Raw genomic sequence first — 20547 nt, 5'->3', positions numbered from 1 at the left:
TATGTCCATGCGATGATATTTCTACATTGACCAAGAAGCACTGCACTTTATTTTGTAAATAATATGTCACACCGAGGAAAAAGTTTTTATTGCCAATTCTTAGAAGATGGAACCTAAAACAATGTAGAACAGCGTTTCTAAGACTACAAATGTTAGAAAATAAATATACCATCATGGCCACTTCCTCTTTCTTAAAAGCCGTCATAAGGTTCCGGAACACTATGTGAAGCTATTTGTGAATACCTGGTGTTCTTGTATCCTCTATGTGTACATATATGGATTTTTATCATGTATTTCTGTTTTATATAAATTGTACTTGTATTATAGGGTACTTTCTAATCGAACGTGGAAAACTACATTTTTTAAAACTGTTTTTTATTATTGTGCTTTTATGATTTTATGATTTAAAATCGAATAAAGCTGACTTGATTTGATTTGATTCGTATTATTGTTATCATTTTTGAGTTGTATAAAGCGCTAGGTAGACTCAAAGGTATCAGAGCACTTTACATGTTATTTGATAGTGTTTACAAGTGGTACATGAGGGGATTCATAAGAGTCAAAGTTGAACAATACAGCATTAAGTGCTTATAAAGTCGCACAAGAAGTATATAATAGATACTTCCACATATCTTATATCTTATATTGACTAAAGAGGCACTGAAATTCACTGCAATGCCCTGCACAGTAGTAAGTACGAAGATTAGAAATTAACCAGATCATCCCCAGCAGTTATCAACGTGTCATTTTTTTGAAACACTTCCCAGACCGCAGTAGTGGAACACAGGCATAACACTACCTATTCAGCAACCACAAGGAAATTATGGACGGAGCGCTGAAACTTTTCAGACACTCACCCCCAGTCACAGATCTGGGTTGAATCCATCATCATTCTTTAGCTCACTTCGCCACCTCAGTTCAGACACAGCTATATGGAAATCAGTCTTGACCCTGTGCCTCATGGTGAACAGTCCAGCAAGAACTGCCAAGCCAGGTCTTCCCTGACCCGGAAACAAGCATCCTGGGACTTTTCAGACACTCACCCCCAGTCACAGATCTGGGTTGAATCCTTCATCATTCTTTAGCCCACTTCACCACCTCAGTTCAGACACAGCTATATGCAAATCAGTCTTGACCCTGTGGCTCATGAGAACAGTCCAGCCCGAACTGCCAAGCCAGGTCTTCCCTGAACCGGAAACAAGCATTCTGGGACTGGTTTATGGAAGACACCCTTCATCAGCCAGGCTAGCTTGAATCCAGTGGCAAAGTGAGCAAGGCACCCACATCTGGGCATACTCTGCCAACTTAGGGCGAACAAAGCAAACAAAAGGAGATGGTGGACGGAGTGCTGAAACATTTCAGACACTCACACCGAGTCACAGATCTGGGTTGAATCCATAATTATTCTTTAGCTCACTTCGCCACCTCAGTTCAGACACAGCTATATGCAAATCTGTCTTGACCCTGTGCCTCATGGGAACAGTCCAGCCTGAACTGCCAAGCCAGGTCTTCCCTGAACCGGAAACCAGCATCCTGGGACTGGTTTCTGGGTAACACCCTTCCCCAGCCAGGCTAACTTGAATCCAGTGGTAAAGTAAGCATGGACCCACGTCTGAGGATACCCTGCCAACTTAGTGTGAACAAAGAAAAAACAAGTATATGACGGACGGAGAGCTGAAACTTTTCAGACACTCACCCTCAGTCACAGATCTGGGTTGAATCCATCATCATTCTTTAGCTCACTTCGCCACCTAAGTTCAGACATAGCTGTATGCAAATCAGTCTTGACCCTCTGGCTCATGGTAACAGTCCATCCCAAACTGCCAAGCCAGGTCTTCCCTGAACCGGATACAAGCATCATGGGACTGGTTTCTGGGTAACACCCTTCATCTGCTAGGCTATCTTGAACCCAATGGCAAAGTGAGGAAGGGACCCAAGTCTGGGCATACCCTGACAACTTAGGTCAAACAAAGCAAACACAATGAGATGATGGATGGAACTTTTTAGACACTCACCCCCAGTCAAAGATCTGGGTTGAATCCATCCTCTTTCTTTAGCACACTTTGCCACCTCAGTTCAGACACAGCTATATGCAAATCAGTCTTGACCCTGTGCCTCATGGGAACAGTCCAGCCCGAACTGCCAAGCCAGGTCTTCCTTGAACCGGAAGCAAGCATCCTGGGACCGGTTTCTGACTCGGGGTGAGTGTCTGAAAAGGTTCTGCGCTCCGTCCATCGTCTCCTTGTGTTTGCTTTGTTCGCCCTAAGTTGACAGGGTATGCCCAGACGTGGGTCCTTTGTTCACTTTGCCACTGGATTCAAGCTAGCCTGGCTGATGAGGGCCTATAGCCCGAAACCGGTCCCAGGATGTTTGTTTCCGGTCCAGGGAAGACTTGGCTTGGCAGTTTGGGCTGGACTGTTCCCATGAGGGGCAGGGGCAAGACTGATTTGCATATAGCTGTGTCTGAACTGGGGTGGCGATGTGAGCTAAACAACGATGATGTATTCAACCCAGATCTGTGACTGGGGGTGAGTGTCTCAAAAGATTCTGTGCTACTTCCATCATCTGCTTGTGTTTGCTTTGTTCGCCCTAAGTTGGCAGGGAATGCCCAGACGTGGGTCCCTTGTTCACTATGCCACTGGATTCAAGCTAGCCTGGCGGATGAGGGCTTTTAGCCCGAAACCGGTCTGAGGATGGTTGTTTCCGGTCCAGGGAAGACAAGGCTTGTAGGTTCGGGCGGACTGTTCCCATGAGGGACAGGGTCAAGACTGATTTGCATATCGCTGTGTCTGAACTGGGGTGGTGAAGTGAGCCAAAGAACGAAGATGGATTCAACCCGGATCTGTGACTGGGGGTGAGTGTCTCAAAAGATTCTGCGCTACTTCCATCATCTCCTTGTGTTTGCTTTGTTCGCCCTAAGTTGGCAGGGTATGCCTAGACGTGGGTCCCTTGCTCGCTTTGCCACTTGATTCAAGCTAGCCTGGCTGATGAGGGCTGTTAGCCCGAAACCGGTCCCAGGATGCTTGTTTCTGGTCCAGGGAAGACATGGCTTGGCAGTTCGGGCTGGACTTTTTCCATGAAGGATAGGGGCAAGACTGATTTGCATATAGCTGTGTCTGAACTGGGGTGGCGATGTGAGCTAAACAACGATGATGGATTCAACCCAGATCTGTGACTGGGGGTGAGTGTCTCAAAAGATTCTGCGCTCCTTCCATCATCTCCTTGTGTTTGCTTTGTTCGCCCTAAGTGTGCAGGGTATGCCCAGACGCGGGTCCCTTGTTCACTATGCCACTGGATTCAAGCTAGCCTGGCAGATGAAGGCTTTTAGCCCGAAACTGGTCTCAGGGTGGTTGTGTCCGGTCCAGGGAAGACAAGGCTTGGCAGTTCAGGAGGACTGTTCCCATGAGGGACAGGGTCAAGACTGATTTGCATATCGCTGTGTCTGAACTGGGGTGGCAAAATGAGCCAAAGATTGATGATGGATTCATCCAGTTATGTGACTGGGGGTGAGTGTCTGAAAAGTTTCAGCGCTCCGTTCATCATCTCCTTGTGTTTGCTTTGCTCGCCGTAAGTTGGCAGGGTATGCCTAGACGTGGGTCCCTTGCCCACTTTGCCACTTGATTCAAGCTAGCCTGGCTGATGAGGGCTGTTAGCCTGAAACCGGTCCAAGGATGCTTTTTTCTGGTCCAGGGAAGACATGGCTTGGCAGTTCGGGCTGGACTGTTCCCATGAGGGACAGGGGCAAGACTGATTTGCATATAGCTGTGTCTGAACTGGGCTGGCGATGTGAGCTAAACAACGATGATAGATTCAACCCAAATCTGTGACTGGGGGTGAGTGTCTCAAAAGATTTTGCGCTACTTCCATCATCTCCTTGTGTTTGCTTTATTCGCCCTAAGTTGGCAGGGTATGCCCAGACGTGGGTCCCTTGTTCACTCTGCCACTGGATTCAAGCTAGCCTGGCGGATGAGGGCTTTTAGTCCGAAACCGGTCTCAGGATAGTTGTTTCCGGTCCAGGGAAGACAAGGCTTAGCAGTTCGGGAGGACTGTTCCCATGAGGGACAGGGTCAAGACTGATTTGCATATCGCTGCGTCTGAACTGGGGTGGCGATGTGAGCTAAAGAACGATGATGGATTCATCCAGATCTGTGACTGGGGGTGAGTGTCTGAAAAGTTTCAGCGCTCCGTTCATCATCTCCTTGTGTTTGCTTTGCTCGCCCTAAGTTGGCAGGGTAAGCCAAGACGCGGGTCCCTTGCTAACTTTGCCACTGAATTCAAGCTAGCCTGGCTGTTGAGGGCTGTAAGCCTGAAACCGGTTCCAGGATGCTTGTTTCCAGTCCAGGGAAGACATGGTTTGGCATTTCGGGCTGGATTGTTCCAATGAGGGACAGGGTCTAGACTGATTTGCATATAGCTGTGTCTGAACTGGGGTGGCAAAGTGAGCTAAAGACAGATGATGGATTCAACCAAGATCTGTGACTTGGGGGGAGTGTCTAAAAAGGTTCAGAGCTCCGTCCATCATCTCCTTGTGTTTGCTTTGTTCACCCTAAGTTGACTGGGTATGCCCAGACGTAGGTCCCTTGCTCACTTTGCCACTGGATTCAAGCAAGCCTGGCGGATGAGGGCTTTTAGCCCAAAACCGGTCTCAGGATGGTTGTTTCCGGTCAAGGGAAGACAAGGCTTGGCAGTTCGGGCTGGACACTTCCCATGAGGGACAGGGTCAAGCCCGATTTGTATATACCTGTGTTTGAACTGGGGTGGCGAAGTGAGCCAAAGACAATGATGGATTCTACCCAGATCTGTGACTGGGGGTGAGTGTCCCAAAAGATTCTGCGCTCCGTCCATCATCTCCTTGTGTTTGCTTTGTTAGCCCTAAGTTGGCAGGGTATGCCCAGACGTGGTTTCCTTGCTCACTTTGCCACATGATTCGTGTATGTGGGCCAGATTAACTATTTTTTCCAATCAGGATTAGTTCTGTTTTGTTTAAAAATATAGTGTACGTCTACCTCCTCTTCTGTAGTGTCATTACTGTCAGATGTGGGCTTAGGTATAGACGGTTTGTTTAAATCTTTTATCTTAGCCAGGCCAAGACAAGACGTTTGTTGAACAGTGTCATTTAAAAACATTATTTGTTCTGGGATGATGCAGGCTCTGAATAAGGTTTCTAAACCTTGCACCTGCCAATCTTTTGTGCCCCAGACAGTTTTTGTCTCAATGTTGTCTTTCCAAAAGTCAAACCCTAATGTAGACAGATGAGCATAAAAGTTTTCAGAATAAATTTGTTTAGTATTGGTCAACATTGTTTTCATTCCTGTCTTATTTATATTTTTAAAATAAAACATTTCTGTATTTGTAGCATTAAACCCTGAGAAGTACGGAAATGTTTCATAAAATGTTTTTGAGCTACCCTTTTGTGGCAGTGGACAATGTTCCCATTGATTATAAGTAAAAACATTTCTAGGGTTTGCAGATTTATGCAAATAATGGTGACCATAATCATTAAAACAATACATTTGTTCATAATCTGATGAACCTTCTAGGTATTCATGGTCTGTAAATTTAGATAACATTTCTAAATCTGTCATCATGTTTTTAACAGTTCCAAAGTCTCAATCATCAGAAAATGTGCTGGGTGCGACAAAGTCACTTAAAGAAACCTTGAACTGGTGTGGAATCTTCAGCAGTTCCACCGGGCCATAAATGTCATAATCAGTTCTGTCCCATGCTATACCACCAGGTATAGGAACGGCTGTGATGTTTACTGATGACAGTTCTCTTCTTTCACGATGAGATGATTTGTGAGGTTTCAGGACCAAGTTGATTTTCTTACTTGCTGTGTTCATTGTACTGTATTTTCCATCTATCATCCTTCCCAAACTTAACACTAGTATGAACAAGAGCAGGAGAAAAAGTACACCTAACACAATCTAAAATTCAACCCATGGTGAAACCAGATATGTTTTTTCAAGTTGATGAAAGAGTTCTGTTATTTTTTCTTTGAAAGTTTTATTTGCTGGCGTATTTTCAGGTTCACTGGGATCCTCAGAAAATGTATCAAAGTTGATAAAATAGCCAGAGGCAGTTCTGTATATTTTTGGAATTGCATCCGGATTACTTGAATTTGCTGGAGCTGTTTCGTCTTTTGCCATGTTGGTATAGTCAGATGCTATATCATTGTAGATAGGTGTTTCTTGACGAACTGTTATTTGGGTATCCAGAGGCACAAGTTCCATGGCTTTGTTGCATAGTCCTTCTTTTCTTACTGCAGGTTTATCAAAGGTGATAAGTTGTTCAGTTTGACCCTCTTGGATTGTAGCAAGATTTGGTCGTCTGCTACTTCTTGGGAGTCCACTGGGCCTACTACTTATTATCGGTCACATGATGTGGTCTGACCAGGTCAATGGACACAACTCTGTTCTCCCTTTTACCAACAAGGGGCGGTAGTAATACTGATCTTGTTCCGTGGATAGCTAAGACAGGTACTGCTTTTCTGTAAGAAGGCCCAAATTCCTTCTTTACCACGATCTTTTCCCTGACTAGATCCCCAATCTTTGGAATCCAGACAGGTCTTGCTGGGACAGGTGGTTTTTCTTCAGTGGTTGTTTGCTTCTGTATTATGTTACTCAGACTTCTTCTTGTTTCATTTAAGTCCTGTAAAACAGCCAAACGATCTTTGACATCAAAAGGTTTTTGTTCCACCACTGAAGTTTGACAATCAAGGTCTTCGATTATCATTCTAGTACCAAACAGTAGTTCATATGGAGTGATTCTACCCAGAGAATTTCTTGGAAGATTATTAAGACTATGTTGGACACTTATTAGATGTTTGACCAATCCATCACCCGAACCTAATACCTTAGCTGTTATGGATTGCTTTATGTCACGGTTTTTTCTTTCCACTACCGCATTACCCTCAGGATGGAAGGGACTAGAATTCCGCAATGCAACGCCCAAGCTAGCCATGGCCTCTTTGTAAGCTCGAGAGCTAAACGCAGGACCCTGGTCAGAGTGTAGCGTGCCGATTGCATATGTGCCGATAAAGACTCGCAGATCCTTTATAACAGTTCTGGCGTTAGCAGAGTGCTGGGGCCACATCCAAATAAATCTTGTCCTAGTAATTGTGGGACCGCATCTGTCCATGGTGACGTCTGCGTGTAGATAGTCTAATGCTGTCTAACAATGGTTTACTGGGCTGGCTACACTGTAGTCAGGTACCTGGTGGCTTTCAAAGCTATGATCTCTGTAACAGGTATCATAGTTAATTCCAAATTTGTAAACTTCGACACTCATTCCCTGCCACCAGTACATCTCTTCTAATTCTATTAGAGATTCTAAGATCCCTCGTTGTCTCAGACCCTCTCCCACATGTGCTTTTTGAACCAAAGCACCTCTCCTGTTCCTGTTTGGAATTACTCTGTCCCCCACTCCAGGAATTCGAGCAAAAGGAACGGAGGTTGCATCAATTATGTATGTATACGTGAGTGGATAGTTTAAAGGTAACGCTGCATAGCTGCCTTGCATTGAGGCTTTTACTGTTAGTAACGTTTCACCTTCAGTAAAGGTCAGGTATGTGAATCCACATCTCCCTGGGATGATTCGCATCACAAGATTGCGCGTATTATTGCGTGTTTCTAACTGTGTTTTTGCTAACATGTCTGTTTGCACTGAACGCAACATTTCTGTATGGTTTTGAGTCCAATTTGTTAGTTTGAAATCAGGTCTGATTAATTCATAGAGAGGTTTAACCCTTTCTGCGTAATTTAGAACATAAGTTCTTCCGAAATTCAGGAAACCTAGAATTGATTGTAAGTTTTTTAGCGTTTTCTGAGGTTGGAGCAGTGCACATTTCTCTAGGAAGTTTGCTGCCAGGCTCTTGCCTTCACTTGATAACTCGTATCCTAAGAATAGGACGTTGAGGTAGGCAATTTATGATTCCTTAAAATTGAATTTATACCCTTCAGAGGCGAACCCAAGTATTATGGTGTTCACTCTTTTCAAGTGAACGTCCAAATCATCGTCAGTAAGATAGATGTCATCGACATAAGATAATGCCTCATCATCGTACATTTGTAGTAACTCCGTTACTCTGGCTGATAATAACCCTGGACTGTTCTTGAATCCCTGGGGGAGATGGCAAAATTGTTGCTGTGTCCCCATGTTTGAGAAAGCGGTCAAGTGCCTGCTTTCAGGTGCAATGTTTTGACAAAAAAACCATTTGAAATATCGAATGTGGTTTTATATTTTTTACGCACAATGTTATTCATCAGTGCTGCACTGTGCGCGTTTTGTACTGCAAAAGTTTTGCATCCAGAGCTTAAGTGTCTGTAGTCCAAAACTAGACGATATGTATTGTCTGGTTTGGAGACAGGAAACAAAGGATTGTTCATTGATGAGGTGCATGTTTCAATCACCCCTTGGTATTCAAGTTGATTTAAAATCTCCCTGACCTGTTTTTTTAGCTTCCTGTTTTACAGGATATTGCCTTTGCATTGTTGGTTGATTTTTTAACTGGATTTTATGGTGAGGAGAATCCTCATCCCATCCTACGTGATTTTTATATAATGCTGGAGCCTGAGCTACTGCCCATTTCCTGGCATATGTGTATTTTTTATGAATTGGAATGTGATTTGAGAAGGCTGGCATAATTATGTCTTCGCCATGTGGGCACTCCCTGATAAATTCAGGTGGCTAGTCTTGTTCAGCTAGAAGAATGTCATAACCCTTGGAAAGCTTATCCCAAAAGAGAGCTTTTATTTTCCTAGTTATGTCCCCCTTCATCCGGAGTGTTACTTCATATAACTTGTGCGGTACACTAACCCTGGTGTCGGCAGTTTCAACTTGAATGCATGCATTCAAGTCCACTGTCTCCAGATGATCCTTCAGGATCTTGCGAACTATGGTTACTTCTGCTGCGCTGTCTACAATTGTCTGCTTGGCAGTTCGGGCTGGACTGTTCCCATGAGGCACAGGGTCAGACTGATTTGCATATTGCCATGTCTGAACTGGGGTCGCAGAGTGGGCTAAAGAATGGTGATGTATTTAACCCAGATCTGTTGACTGGGTGTGAGTGTTTGATTGGTTCAGATGCACCGTCCATCACCACCCCCTTTTGTACGTCTAGCATGTCTGGGCCCATTCCCCGTTCTTGAGTTGTGTCCTCAAGATCCTCGGCATGTCTGATCTTTACACTTGCTACCTTCTTCTTGGTGTATTGAGTTTTCTTATTTTTTGGAACGTGCTGTTCGTCTTTGAACTTCACGCATTCTACTTTTTGTTCTGATCGTCCTCGTCTTTCTGATTTCAGTGAGGAAGTCTGAAAGGTACGAGAGGAACGTGTATCAGTATCTTGATTTCTATCAGGTTTTCTTAAGTTATCCCTATTTCTGAGATTGTACCTCTTTTCAGAGGGCTCCCGTTGGGGGACTTACCTCCCCGTTGGGGAGATCTTCCTCCAGACTGGGAATGCTTCTCTTTAGGAAGTGTTTGTTTAGTGTTTTCCCACTTCTTTTTAGGAGTAGTGAGATTTTAATAAAAACTTTTTCAGGATTTTCTGTTAGTTGTGGTTTTAATAGTTTCCCACCCAAACTATCTCTACCTAGTTCTTTATAGGATTTTTCAATAATTCTGGGAAGCTCATACGGTTGCTCAGTAATATCTGTTTCTTTTAGCTTCTGGCGGATTGCCACTGATGCTGCTTCACCTTTAGTGTTGGCTAATAATATAGCCGAGACCTGTTTGAAATCTTTTAGTAATTTCATACCAAGATTCAAGGCAGGTTCTGGTCTGTATTCATTTTGAATCTGTCTTAGGTCTTCTGGTATTACTGCCATAGACGGAACACCATGTGTTTTTGTGTTGATTGAAGCAAAGACTGTACCCCAAGTGTCAAAGTGCTCCACATGTGGTGCTATCCCCATTGGTAAGCAGATTGTCAGAATTCTGTGTTTCTCATGAGGTGTACTATCAGGGAATACTGCCTCAATAAGTAATTTTCTGAGCTAACCAGAACTGAATTTGTTCCCTTTTTGCTGGTAATTTGCCAATGACTGATTGTATAGTCTGTGGTGCGATTTTGTTTGTGTTCCCCTGGTGCGGGGTGTGCTGTGGAATCCTCACAGTAGGTTGGACTGTTAAGGTCCGTATGACATATTGAACCAATTGTCTATGTATTTTAATTAATTGTTTTAGCTGTACTAAGAGTTCTGGACCTGTCATATTGTCTATGTCAGGATGTGGTGTATAGCTGGCTAGTACCGGCCATGTCGCTCCTGGTCTACCTAGTGGACCGAGCCTAGTAATGTTATTTTGATGTTGGGCGCCTTTAAACCAGAGCTGATGCTCTTGGTAAGTTAATGGAATTTCAACGTCCTCGTAAGGAACGTATTCCGTTGGAGGTTCCTCAACTTTGTAGTAGTGAAACTTGTGTGTTCCATCATCTGCTGGAGGAAACTGAATCCACGAATATAATACTTCTGTCTGCCGATTTTCATGTGCCCCTATAACAAAGATTACTTTACCTCCTCTCGATGATACTCCATTGTTTATGAGTCTGTAAGTTATAGTTTTTCTTAAATTTACCGGGATGATTATAACATCCGGGTCATTCTGTAAGAGATTTCTGTCATCTAAAACTGCTTGTGCTGTAGCTGTAGCTAATTCTTCGTCACTATTCATTATTTTGTTGACTGAATAGTTTGCAGAACACGTTTCAAGGAAACAAAGATTAGGTGCACAATATTTTGGAACACTGTATCCTTCAACGTTGAACAAACTAAAAACTAATACATAGGATTTTTTCGTCCTACTCAGTTTAAAGCGGATATTTTATCCTTTAACCCACTCCAGACGTCTATTGGAGTATTTTATGGGAAAAAGGGGTCTGTGTGAAAAGCACGACTGAGTTACTCTGGTATCTAGCGTTAAATTATCGCCTTACCAAACGTTGGCTGCCATGTAGTGTAGATCCTATATTCCCAATAGGCTCTGCGCATTGGAATAATATATCCTGTAGTTTAGATGTAGGACTGAGGTCGACTAGGTCTCTACCGAATATATTAAACTTAATTGTGAGTGCCAGCTGGCTCAGAGGTCACTAGAAACTTTCTCGAATTCACAAGAAGGGATTAGTTTCTGAAAACCGCATAAACATGACAACTTTGTTTCCCAAGAATAAGAAATCAATCTCTAGAGTCGCGGAAACAATAGATAGCTATTTTACTCAGTCAATCGTGCATGCTTCGTTTCACCAAGGGTGCAGAGACATAGAGAGACGGGCTTTTTCAATAAAAAGTATTTATTGAAGATTCTTCTTTCTCAAGCATAAGAAACGTACTGCTAAAATCGTAATACTGGTTATAAAGTACAATGCGTACAGCACGAAGAGTATTATAAAATAATACTGTAAAAGCATGATATGGTTTCTAAGCCATAAAATACCTAAAATACCTAAAATACATACAGTGCTAAATAATGACTAAAAGTACTCAACTGGTGCTTCTAAAATATGCCTACCCCGATGTACCTAACCTAAGTCTAGTACGAGAAAAGAAGTAAGTGAGGTGTAGCTTAAGTTTAGTATTCTTTGCCAATTATCTATTCCAAGAATTCTCTAAGGGTCTAATCAGCTTCGTACCTTGGTTTTAGAATGAAGGAGGTCTTGTATCTCTCTCTCAGGACTCGATTTCCCAGCAACCCGCAAGGGTAGCCTGGAAACACTGGAGCTGGATTTCGGGGCAGAAGAAAAGACAGCGTCTCTCAGTGCGTCAGCTGGAGGGTCGGCTTTCTTCGGTAGTTGCTGCTGCAGGGCGCGTCGGGCAAGTGGATAGTCGAACTTCTCCAAACCACCGTGTGTTTGTCTGGGCAAATGTAGGCATATTTATACCTTGAAGGTGCCGAGTTTGACATATGATTGGACATAATAATGTCATCAAAGACTCAGTTCTTTGAAAACCCCATGATTTCCTAGATAAATTGTATTCAGACAAGGGGAAGTCCCTAGCTGCTGAAGGCGGGTTTTTCTAAGAAATCGTTGTTGATTCTCGGAACTTAGTGGAAGTAGCCATGCCGTATTCGGAATGCATAGGCTCAGTCTAAATATGGTAATGATTTCTATGCCTATATAAGGATCGGGTAATGTATACCTATATATGGGCATGAATCGGGAAAATTACACTAGGGTCCTAGATTCCTACACAACAGATTCATCCAGATCTGTGACTCGGGGTGAGTGTCTGAAAAGTTTCAGTGCTCCGTCCATCATCTCCTTGTGTTTGCTTTGTTCATTCTAAGTTGACTGGGTATGCCCAGACGTGGGTCCCTTGTTCACTTTGCCACTGGATTCAAGCTAGACTGGCTGATGAGGGCTGTTAGCCCGAAACCGGTCTCAGGATGCTAGTTTCCGGTCCAGGGAAGACATGGATTGGCAATTCGGGCTGGATTGTTCCCATAAGGTACAGGGTCAAGACTGATTTGCATATAGCTGTGTCTGAACTGGGGTGCCGAAGTGAACTAAAGAACGATGATGGATTCAACCCAGATCTGTGACTGGGGGTGAGTGTCTGAAAGGTTTTAGTGCTCCATCCACCTTCTCCTTGTGTTTGCTTTGCTCGCCCTAAGTTGGCAGTGTATGCCCAAACGTGGGTCCCTTGCTCACTTTGCTGCTGGATTCAAGATAGCCTGGCTTATGAGGGCTGTTAGTCCAAAACCGGTCCCAGGATACATGGCTTGGCAGTTTGGGCTGGACTGTTCCCATGAGGGGCAGGGTCAAGACTGATTTGCATATAGTTGTGTCTGAACTGGGGTGGTGAAGTGAGCTAAATATGGATTCAACACAGATCTGTGCCTGGGGCTGAGTGTCTGAAAGGTTCCAGCGCTCTGTTCATCATCTCCTTGTGTTTGCTTCATAACACTACCTATTCCAACCCCTGACAGAAGGAGGAGTTGTCTCTTAGCTGTTTGGAATATAGGAAGATGGATTCCTTGAGTTATTCTATGAAGAAAAACCACTGATCTGTTTGAAAGTACTCATGCAAGGCCAGGTGATATCTCTTTACAAAACCAATTATTCATTAATGTTGCCTTCAGCAGTATCACAAGAACACTAGATGGTTTCCTGTGGTAAGCATAGCAGCTAGGCTACAATGAGAAACTCTGAACAGGACATCAGTCTGGAGTATCCATTATGTAATCCTGATACCAAATATATGAATTATTAACAGCAAATCCGGATACAATGCTAGTTTTGGGAGACCAAAACAACACTTATACAAAGGTCTGCATATCACTTTTATCAGAATTCCTACTTTTTGTTTCTCACTTCCCATTGAAAGTTCATTAATACATTTTGTACTTTCCTGAGAGACCTTTTCAACAAAGGGAATGGTTTGTTTCCAAGATAATGACTATTTTAGTAATGCACACAATTTAATAAATGTAATATTTGCCATATGTTTAAGATTAGATGGTCAAACCTCTAAGAATCTTCCGAAATTCCACAATGAACGATATGCAAATTCAAACACATCATATATTGGTGATTATATTCATGTATTAATTTTGAAATACATAATATTGTTTATTGCTCAATTCATCTTTCAGTCGCTGAAGAAACTTTGAAAACAGTTGCTAGAAGCAGACATCCCTTCAGATTTCTGCCAACTAATTTTTCCATCGGAAATGTTCTCAAATCTCACTAGGGCTTTCAACAACAAGCCAACAGCTTATTCTGAACTGCCAATGAAACATAACTTGTCATCCACGTAAAGTAAAGATTTATATTCCGTCCTATCGACTTGACCCCTTTGATCTTTTCAGTTTGCATAATGGACCAAGACAAAACCTCAATAGACCAGGCATTTAGAAGTAATGAAAACGCGCAACCACACACAGTGCCATCTAGCACTCTGAAACCATCAGAACTCATCCTTTTAGTCACAAGTCTTGCTTGAGCTACAGCCTAAAAGGGCCTTGAAAAGTCCCTGGCAAACGTTTATGACACACCAAATATATTCAGGACAGATTCAAGGAGTTTCAATTAGCTATTTCGAAAGCCCTATCCAAATCTAAAGAAACATCTTCCTCTGGTACTCCATTATACCTTGTAAAACAGATTTTATTGCTAAGTTCCTAATTGTTATCCAGGGAATGTTGACGCTTTATAAAACCTTTTTGAGAAAGATGCAGAAAGGCGTAAGAAACATCAGTCTGATGTGACGAAAACAACCTTTGCCAAAGTCTTTGTTCATATTCAAGAACAATATAAAACATTTGCACAGTCTATGAAGGTTACACTCCACATAGAATAGTATTATTTAGATAAAATATTTTTGGGGGCATTCTAGTGCTTGAGCGTCCAAGCCAACAATTTGCTTGGTTTCAATTTCTGTTCCCAATACACCTGCCTGTGCCAAAGTCTTTGTTCATATTCAAGAACATCATAAAACATTTGCATAGTCTATGAAGGTTACACTCCACATAGAGTAGTATTATGTAGCTAAAATATTTTTGGGGGAATTCTAGTGCTTGAGCATCCAAGCCAACAATTTGCTTGATTTCAATTTCTGTTCCCTTCTGTACCCAATACACCTGCCTGGGGTGAGAAACAACATCTTTCTGTTTCAAACTCAGTCGACAATTCAACTCACCTCTCGCTTCTTTCACAGCTAACATTTTGAAATCGAATCTAGGGCAGCAAACTCTTTTAAACTTAGTTCAACTGCAGCTCCAACTTTGAGGTGTCTGCCTTCTTTCTATTACCAACAAACGGACTAATGTCAAAGTGGCTTTCGAAGATTTACACACAAACTGGGGTTTTGTTGCTTTCAAGCTTTTATCTAGAAATCTATTAAGCCTTATCATAGGAGCTCTGCCTGCTTCTTAAATTTCAGCAAAAGCTAGTGCCTGTATCTTGGATCTTTTTCAAAAAGAAGCAATTTTGCATGTTTGGACACCACCGTTTCTATTCTACGTACCTTATCAATGCCATGTGCTGCATAACTTGACAATAAAAATAATTAACTCACATTCATTAACAACGCACAAGAGAATCAAGCCATTTGCGACCGGAAAATGCTTTTTCAAATGTACAAAATGTGATTCGGTAACTTGTTACCAAATCGCATTTTGCATTAGGGTATTTGGAAGGGGCGTGCTGAGGTCCTCACTTCCAAATCCATTCCAATTCCATACATCGGTATGATATGTATTTGTGTTTTGCGAATGAATTCCAGTTGCAAAACAGTAATACTTTACCACCAGTTTAAAACTGGTGGTAACCCATTCACAAAAGGGAAGGGGTGGTAACCCATTCGCAAAGGGGAAGGGATCCTGAAAGGGCCTCCTTTCCTTTGAGAATGAAAATAATAATATTTTTTAAGAGCAGGGAGTGGTCCCACAGACCAATGCCTACTCTTAAAATATAAAACTTCATGGATTATTTTTTTTCTTTTTAAAAGCATTCAGTTTCTGGTATTTAAGGAAAACGGAATGCATTAAAAAAAAATGCTTTATTAAAAAGCAATCTCAGACATGGTGGTCTGCTGACCTCAGCAGGCCACCATCCCTGTGATGGCTGTGATTCCTAATGTGTCACAAACTGCAAACTACCTCATTAATATTCACGAGGTAGGTCACAGTTTGCGACCCACAAGAAATTACTAAATGAAATTCAATGAGTATCATACATTAGAAATACCAATGTTCTAATTGCAATTTGCAGAGAATCGCAATTAGGAATCTGTATTCCCAATGTTTGTACATCAGGCCGTAAATTCCTTTATTCCGAATTGTTGTTCACGCGACCAATATCACCCTGCAAGTATCTATCTAAAGTCACTTCCTGGAAAACATTAAAGTCACTAACTAGGATCCTCCTAGTTCTCGATAGGGACCTCAAACTCCTTCAAACTTAATTATAAAATTAATGAGGCAGAAATGCATATATTACCTCCACTAATAAACTAAACATGCCTGTCCTCTGTATCTCTGATACGATTCAATATGTGGTATAAAACATTGGGAAAGAATAGTCTCAAAACAACTAGCAGCCTCCTTATTTATAATTTTATTATTAAAGGAAGGATTTTTTCTCTGCGAGTGTGTTTTATAAAAAAATTCAATATAATACTTTTCTAGATATGCAATTAAGAAAATGTTTGCTCTTCATATTCCATGTTAGACAGAAAATATCTACTTATAGATAGAACATTTCCAATTGATATGCAATATTATAGCCAAATGTACATATTTAAAAATGTCCACTAGATCACCTCTGAAAAATATTTAAGTCACCAATAGGATTACACCCAACTAATAGAGCATCCTTCCCTTTGAAAAAAAACTATACATTTAAAGAGAACATCCATATCTGCTTTAATTCATAGCGCATTGTGATAAAATGCTTGCTTGTACAAAAAATCAGGTAAAAATATTGTGTGGACACAATATTGTGTCCAGACTATCTAGGTAAAAAATACTGTGATGGTAAGTTTCTATGGGTAAGCAAAGTTGTACTATACTGAATGCAACATTTTTGTAACTTGACGCTATAATATATCTTTATATGTATATATATATATATATATTTATTTTTTTCAAGGTACGCAGATGTGGACTTAAGAAAAGTAAATCTATACTTACCTATTTGCATGTACCTTCTTAATATTTTAGACCTCAATACCTCAATATTTTTGACACAATGCTCTTCCCACACAATATTTTTTGCATCAATAGGCTATCAGACAACCGATAAAATACACCACGATAAAAAAATAAAACACAAACATAGGAGAAAGAACACAAATGTCATAATAACAGGTCCCAATTTTTTTTTTTAATGTTCTTAGTTGCATATATAGAAAATGAAGAGAGATGAACCAGACTCTGGGTTCTGATTCTTAAAAGAATTAGCAAATCTGCCCCCACAGTTTTACACCTTGGCATGAGCAGATTTTTTAATCTACCAACTTCACATGAATTCCATAATGACTTTTGCAAATCTCTTTTGGGGATATGGAAAATGTATGCGGATTTTCTTTGTTTACTGTACATTTGTGCTTTAATTACATTAACAGTTGAGAAGGGGCGCTTGACACCAGTGTTTATCAATGTAATAATTATGCACTGTTTGATTGAATCGCCCATCGAGGGAGCTATCGTGACGTGCAAGTAGAATCACTGTTCACTGGCATTTAAACACTCCAATATGGCGCTCACGCTCCTTTTTCCTCCCTTTTCCTTTTCCCTTCCCCGAAGGTATGTCCTATGTTGATTTTCGTGACCCGGATGTATAAAAAGTAAACGCCTCTGTCGGTTCGGTAAACTTAGACAAAGGTTCCGACCGAAACGCGTCAGTTTGCTGTGGTGAAATAAACTAGATAATTGTACCTCCGAGAGTGCTTTCCTTTCTTCCTGCGGGAGTTCACGCTTTTGGGAGGTGGAGCAGTACTGGATTTGCGAGTGCACCCTCGCAACGGAAGCACCCGCCTGGGAGTGCAGCGCTTTGGTGTTTTTGGAGCTGCAATGTATATATATATATATATTTATTTTTTTCAAGGTACGCAGATGTGGACTTAAGAAAAGTAAATCTATACTTACCGATTTGCATGTACCTTCTTAATATTTTAGACTTCAATATTTTTGACACAATGCTCTTCCCACACAATATTTTTTGCATCAATAGGCTATCAGACAACCGATAAAATACACCACGATAAAAAAATAAAACACAAACATAGGAGAAAGAACACAAATGTCATAATAACAGGTCCCAATTTTTTTTTATGTTCTTAGTTGCATATATAGAAAATGAAGAGAGATGAACCAGACTCTGGGTTCTGATTCTTAAAAGAATTAGCAAATCTGCCCCCACAGTTTTACAACTTGGCATGAGCAGATTTTTGAATCTACCAACTTCACATAAATTCCATATTGACTTTTGCAAATCTCTGGTAGCCCAGTTTTTCAGATGTACTCCGAAAAGGATTTGTGAATCCCTAATCCTCGCTATGCTGAGGCAGTCCATATGCTTTATTGCCCATTATGAAAATAACCTCTGTATGAGTGCAATCCCACTTTTATTTACCAATTTATTTTTGGATTTCCTAGAGGAAAAAGAAGAAACACCCGTCCCCTACAAACTGACCTATTTTGGGGATGCTTCCAATTCCAACCCTAGAAACAACTTTAATCATGAGAGTGAATAACCATAAATCTTGACTTTTTTATGTTCCCAAACTTTCCAAGACATTCCTATTTCTGCAGAGTATACTTTGCGTGCCTGGGAGAAGAGTCAGACGCTTAATTACACCCTACTGCTTTTTATAGCACATGGGTAAATCCATTAACTCATGAGTGAAGCTTTTACTCGTGCAAGTTGAATTTCCCTTTAAGGCCCCTGTCTATAAAGTTCTAAACGCAGCATTTTAGGGGCTTAAACGTGTAAAGTATTCTTTAATGTTTGTGGGACATTCTTCCTTTGGTAATAAAATAAGTACTGCATTAAGTGATAACAAAAAATTCTACGATATGCGTAACATAGATTGCATAAAGGGTGGTGGATTTGAGCGCAAACATTGTGGTATTTACTAGACTGCTCTTTAGCCATTTTTAAATATTTGCGCCATATGACCAGTTCATGAATGCCATTTTGCAATGGTGAGTTGAACCAAGTTTGGATGCAAGATAGCACCATTGGAATTTACGAAATATGGAAATGCCAGGGATGCTGTCTTCCGCAAGCATCACTAATTTACACTTCTTGTTGGTTATTGTATGGATGCTGTATTTGTATTTTAATGCCTCTGTAAAATGTGCAGGTGACGTATTACCACTTTGTTTTGTCCCAGTGGACCTGAGTGATTTCGTAAGAAGTATTCAATGTATATTTCATGGCCTGACTTGACAACACAACTGTTGCCAGATAATTATGTGTGCATTACTAGAGAAGGGCTTTGGCTCTGCCTACATGTTGGGACCAGGAGCACATGTCTTGATTGGGCAGAAGTTGTGTGCTTCCACAAAAAAGTGCTTGCCCTCCACACAGTTTTGATCATTTTGTTTATTTATCTAGCTGCTTGGACTTGAACTTTCAGGGGCACACACATTACATTGTAATGCTGTTAAAGTGTCTTAGATATTTAGATTGGTTTTCTCTGGCAACAGCACAGATTGAAGAAGGGCAGTCATTAAATTACATGAATATTCAGGTCTGACTTGAAAGTGTTCTAAAGGTCTTTTCTTCCAGACAAATACATATTGATTCCCATAATATGTAACTGTATTGATTGACATTTCCATACAACATTCTTTAAAAGCTAGGCCTATTGGCATTGCTTTATCAGCTGAGCACAGGGCACTCCTGGAGACTGCCACAAGGCACGTACACCACGAGTCCTCCCTGACTGCCTACGGTGGTTCGGAATGAGAACAGAGGGTCCGGACAGGGTGCTTGACCCCCCCCCCGGAACATCACATGTTTGGCCTTTGGCTCCATGAAGTTCTGATGCCACTCAGACCATGGTCTACAAACCTTGAGGTGGAGCGCTGAATTATAGCTTAACCCGGCTTGATACTCCGCCCTTGTTACATCATACGCTGGGTCTACCGAAACCATGCCATGAGAACAACATTTTTTCTTTGCTATCTCTAACAGTTAACCCCGTTGGCCCCTTCCTTTAGGACAATCGTTACTTTAATGTGTCCATTCTATGCCACAATTCAATGGGGCCTGTCTTGAATTTATTTTAGTCTCACTGCACCGAGTTTGTGGCTCTCAGCGCCCTGCTGCCACAGCAATTTTTAATGTTTTTTAACGCACTTTACCTACGGCTCTGAACACTATTGCTGCACAATAAGTGTTCGACTCATGTGATATATACAACTTGACACGTGAAACGCACAGGGGTGGTGTACATGAATATTGGTGGCGTGATCCTCTTACAACGTCACGATCGATTTGACTGCCCTAATTTTTCCATTTTTCTGTTTTAGATTGGTTACTGCACTTACAGATACCACACCCTTCTGGTGCAACACAACTGGTAAAACTAGTTCAATACACCACATTACCACTGAATTGAGCGTAGATTCATCATTTTATTTAGGTCCTGAACAATTTCCGCCAGAGCCTTCTGACTAAATAGGCAAGAAACATGTTGAGCGAAGTAATTTAAATGCAATTGTCTGCAACATCACTGTAGGTAGTCGCTACACTGATTTTAATCAGGATGGGAGAAAGGATCATTAAAATTAGTCTCCCTGATCCTCCTATTTCCCTGTGTACCTTCCTGCACAAAGACAATCATTCCTACAACGCAGACACCTTTGCACCATGGTGCAAGGCTGCCTGCGTTGGTGCAAGGCAGCCATTTGTGCACCAGCATAGTGAACATGGACAGGAATCTCATAGATATGGTGCGTTCCTTCCCTTTTCTTTTGATGCAGGGCAGCGCAGAAAGAAGCGTTATGGGGCTGCCCTGACACAAAATGATGTAAATGAGGGCCTGAATGCCTGTCGTCCTTCTGTTCATCAGGAGTGCATCTTGTGTGTGC

The 20547-nt window shown here is 41.6% G+C and overlaps 1 protein-coding gene across 1 annotated transcript in view; it reads right to left on the bottom strand.

The window, feature by feature from the left end:
* LOC144766891 (membrane-spanning 4-domains subfamily A member 4A-like) overlaps positions 1–20547 on the bottom strand; it is a 458387-nt gene that overhangs the window by 186813 nt on the left and 251027 nt on the right. The gene's annotated exons all lie outside the window — the stretch shown is intronic.

This window comes from Lissotriton helveticus, chromosome 7, assembly GCF_964261635.1.
Source record: "Lissotriton helveticus chromosome 7, aLisHel1.1, whole genome shotgun sequence".
In the NCBI taxonomy this organism is placed as follows: domain Eukaryota; kingdom Metazoa; phylum Chordata; class Amphibia; order Caudata; family Salamandridae; genus Lissotriton; species Lissotriton helveticus.
The sequence above is the reverse complement of the archived record's forward strand: the minus strand, read 5'-3'. Positions and strand labels throughout refer to the sequence as shown.